The sequence below is a fragment of the Cupressus sempervirens genome, chromosome 4 (genome assembly GCF_028749045.1).
Source record: "Cupressus sempervirens isolate cs-2001-9-10 chromosome 4, ASM2874904v1, whole genome shotgun sequence".
NCBI classification, from domain to species: Eukaryota; Viridiplantae; Streptophyta; class Pinopsida; order Cupressales; family Cupressaceae; genus Cupressus; species Cupressus sempervirens.
The window spans coordinates 626,477,850-626,483,070 of NC_143121.1; positions in this window are offsets into that span (position 1 = coordinate 626,477,850).

The window sequence follows — 5,221 nt, forward strand, 5'->3', positions numbered from 1 at the left end:
GTCATTTTTCAGACAATGTTTTTGTGTAATCAACTATTTAGAAGATCCAAAGCTCAGAATAAAGTACCAGTTGTTGCAGTTATTTAGAAGAGACATATTTTGCTCCAGGGCACTCCACCAAATGTTAAAATTCATTTTGTAATGTTGTGTAGTTCTCTGAGGTTGTGTCCTTGTAGCTTAACATTGTGGTATGTAGCTCATCGAAGTTGTCTAGACTCAAGAATAGTTAATTTATTGGTATTGGCTTATCACGATTTATGATCAGTAAGTTTTTAGCTATTGTAGTCAACCAGTTATATGTTGGTAATGTCTAGTTGACTTATTCCATTTAATTTTTAAATATTTTTCTTTATTCAATAAAAATTTATTATAATTCATAGTTCAATTTATATGTTTTTTTATAGAAAAGTTATGTAAGCACACATTATATAAAAAGAAGAGATTTTCTTTTCTTTTCTTTTCTTTTTAAAGTTTGTAATGTCTTAGAACTTATTTTTTAAACAACTTATCAAACTGATAAGTATCAATTTAATGAAAAAAAATCATATTGTAAACACTTAAATAATATTGAATTCGAATCTTCTTCAATTAAAGTGTTTATTACATATACTTTTAATTGTTATATTAATTTTTTTAAAATGTAAAAATAAATGAAAAATAATTAAGCGTGTCCCATCAATCCTACTAGAAATATAAAGTATTCCCATACATACTACAAACTACCCATCCATCTCATAAACTATAAAAAGAATTACATTTACATTCCCACCATATAATAAAAATATATACATAGATATTATATTTGCATGCTTTGTTGTTTCTACTAACTTAGTGTGAAATGAGATGGTTTATTTAAGGCCACTCATTCATATGGAGAAATAATTTTAGTGGTGAGTGTTGAAATTCACTTAGAAAAATAAATAAATCAAATGAATACATACCTTGTGTACATTGTGGGAAACAAATAAATTGTTTTACTATAGTCACAATTGAAATATAATTTGAGAGTGCTAGTTGATAATGACTAATGAAAGGGTCATCAAATATTTACTCTTTTCAGAGATTAATGTTTTCACATTAGTGTTTTCGTATTAATTTGTATTTTAGTTTGCATTTTAACTTGAATCTTATAGAATTTCTCAAGCCTAGATTCTCTTTACTTCTATTTTAGATTTTTCTTAGATTAATTGTTGTTTTATTGGGCCTTTATATTTTTGTCAATGATTTTTTTTACGAATTAAAAAATTTTAAATAAAAATTGCAATTCTAATTATGAATAGACAAAAATTCAATGGGCTTTTGGTCTACTGGTGAAATTGAATGGTTCTAAATGAGTCCACCAAGGATCAAGTCTTGTTGAGTGCATGACTATGACATGAAAAGGGATGAGGTCAAGATCATGCACCAAGCATATTTTGGTGGAAAGCTACTCTTCAATCCTTGACTCTTAGCTGAAGAGGTTCTGTGAGTCTCCGACAAAAAATAGACAAAGTAAAATATGTCAATAGTTTTAATGTTATTTAAACAATCAACACTAGGGCTATGAGAATTCCTACTATGCTATATTAAATTGCAACTATTTTTAAGTTCCATATTAATATATATATATATAAAATAATTCTAAGTTGAATATTTTTATTATTATTATATACTTTATTTAATTAATTTTTATTTAAAATAAGATATATACAATTATGCAATGATCTCAAAGTAAAGCAACTAGAAATTGAAGGAGACTCCTTGCTAATTATCAATGCCATAAGAGTAAAACTCCAAATTGGAAGCTTAACTAACTATTAGAACGTAGTATGAACCTTTCATTGGACTTCATAGGTACCAAATTTAAACATGTATATAGAGAAGGAAACAAGCTAGTTGACGAGTTAGCCAACAAAGGCATTGACAATTCAACCATCAAGGAAATATTTTGTAATATCTCTTCTTAATTTAATCACAGATCCCCACTTATTTACTTCAAGCTTTTAATGAAAAAATTTGTTTTCTTCTTGAAGGACTTTAGTATAATGTTACAAATAGACAAATGTATATAAATTCGTGGAGGTATTAATATGGATATATGGCATGTCCTACTATTCTAGATCCATACACCCTCATTAATGCTAGGAAAACTCTATATAGCTTTGTATGCTTATAATCTTATACTATGTTCCTTCTCCTTCCCTTTGCCCTTTCACTTTATATACCTGTGTATGTTTGTAAGCCTATGCTTCATTCTTTCTTCCTTCACTATGCTCTTTAGTTAGTATTCTTTGGTCTCTATTGTGATCATTAATAGGTTTGTTTTCCTCTCTTTTCTTTTTCATTGTTCTCCTTTTTTTTCAGTCCTTATCCCTTTATCATCCCCTCTCTTTTCATTGGATTTTTGTCTTTTGTTTAACATTCATGTTCTTCTCGCATGTGATAATAATTTTTTTATTGCTTGATGTTTTCCCCCTATTTCCCTATTCATGTTCTTTTAATCCTACTCTTTATTCAGTCTTTTGTGTATTATGTCTAAGTCTTATAGTTTCATATATTATATATAATAATGGATATAGATATATTTATTCTTATTCATATTTAGAAGTCTTTCTTTTTGTTTACACTTTTTAATCCTTTATTATCTTGTTCTTCCCCTTTTTGTTGCATTTTCCTTTTCTTTTTGTAGGCCCCACTCCTCCTTAGTATTCTTCCTATCACTATTTTCTCTTAAGCTTTAATGGTGGAGATGTTGCATCTTTAGATGCAACTTTTCAATTTTTTGATTTTAGGTTATGTGGCCTCATTATGATTAGGCTTATTTTGAGGCAATCATAATGGTGTCTAGTTTTACATCTCTTGATCTATGCTCTCTAGTTTCTTAGATCCATTTCAAAACTTCTAGTTTTCCTTTGTCTTTTTAATCTCACTCTTTCACCCTGCTCTAGTATATTGCTTACCATGGATACACTTGTAATGTTTTACCACTCTTTAGAAGTGCAAACTATGGCTTTCAAGGTGGGCATTGAACCTCAACGATGGAACATAATTCTTATTAATAGAGATGATTTGGCTAGGTAAGCAATGAGAGCGTTAAGGGAGAAACATTTCAATTATAAAAATACCTGGAGAACTAAAAGTGATATTATGGCCACCCTTAAACATCACACATTAATAGGAAAATTAAGCTTGATAAAAATTAGCCAACTCTGACTATTTAACACTTTTAGCTTAAGAATCAAGCCTTAGTGTGTGATGTTTAAGTTGTTCGTATTAATATTGGCACCTTCATTGCTTTCTTATTTAAGACCAAGCTAAACAAATGTGATATCGCCAATTTGCGCCAAGCAATCTCTACGAAAAATTGGCTCAAGGGACTTAACAATGGAGTCTTCAACATTAATCTAAGAGATGAAATTCCATATCCTAGGCTTATATGGAAGCATCGATGGGAAATTTAGACATGCCAAAATCACTAGGAAGCATATCCTTATCATCAAAAATCCCACTTTTGAATGTTTATGGCCAGGTATGTAAAAGAACATCAACTCCCTCTTAGGGTGGTTCAACATTATTATGGAAGAAAACACTCTCTGTTAGAAGATTGTCTTAATACTTATGGGCATCAAATTCCCTCGTCTCTGGATCTTATCAACCTTAAGAACATGAAATTCATCCTTTCTAAACTATGCATGACAAGTAGGATGAAAAATCTAAAGGCTAAAAGCATGCAAGGCAAGGCAAGGGTCTCTCAAGATTTTGGCTCAAATGATTTTGATGATGAGATAATAGTCATCTATCGCATTTAACAACTAGGGTGGTAGTGTCTTAGTTGGTCCTAATCTTATTAGATACTTTTTATACGTTATATTAGACATAGACTAATATTTTGATACATGTGTGTTAATTAGCCATTGTGAAAATATTAACTCTCAATTTTCTTTTTATATGGATTCCCTTGCTCTAATTAATATAGTATAGTTCTTATTATTAAGCTATGAAAATCTTTAATTTATTTATATCTGAGTCTTTAATGCTTTTACCAATTTCCTGGGATTTTAGATTTATTATACAAAATTCTCTCAAGTAGTTTTGTCTCTTAATCCCTTGTTTATTCTCATTAGCTTCTCCTCTATTTTTCATAGTAGAAACTATGGAAGAATTATCATGTAATCTCAAGTCAATTTTGCGTGTAAATGGATTAGTAGTTGAAATCCCCTATTGTCAAATAGTAGCTTTGAAAACTATATTAATGATAAACATCATGAAGATTACAATTATATGTAAAATTATGAACATGAGATTGTACAGTTTGTCCGAGAAATTTTGAGGTACTCAATGGTGAATTACTTACCTTTTGATACACATAAGACTACTCTTTAGAATTATAATGTAGTCTATTAATATTACCAGGTTCATTCGGAGATTAGATTAATAATTCCCCATTAGTATGTTCCCTCTACCAAATGTCTTTTTCCTTAAAAAACCCATGGACGAGTTAAAACTCATTTGTTAAATAATTAATCAATACTTTGGATAGTTTTATTAGTATGCCAATTTGTAATGCTCAGGTCGAGCGATTTTTTCATCTATATATAAGTAATTTGGTTTTCCTATATTTATTGTTTTAATATAATATTTTGACAAGAAACAATAGATTGTTAATTGCATGGGTCCCTTCATCTTTACATTAACTTGGCATGTTCTTCTGCAACATATATTGAAGAGTTGTTTGTTTTCTTATTACTCTCAAAGGTTGAATTTTAACCACTTATAAGATGGACTATTAGGATCACAAGAACCCATAGTCGTTAAAGACATTTAGCTCAATAAGAAAATTTAAAGGACTTCCAAGCCTAAAAGTTTTCTTGTCAATATAAATACCAAGGCAAGACTTAAATTATACCAATAAGACCTTAATTGTGCAGTAAGTCATTTCTAAGGTTTCATATTTAGTTTTGATAAACAAGTATTCATTATGATAATCCACATTCTCATCTAGATAACATTATAGTAACTCAACTATGTGGTTAGTAATAGGATGGATTAATTAAGGAGTTGTCATATCATTTTGTGTCCCCTATATCTATCCATCACCCTTCCCAACTTATCGTTAGGCACCCTTATAGTGCTATAGTTTAATATAATAGTCCTAGCTATCTTAATCACCATTGTTATCCATATATTTGAGAGATTCCAAAACTTACTCCCATTTCAATGCGGTAAAAGCATAAATCTATGC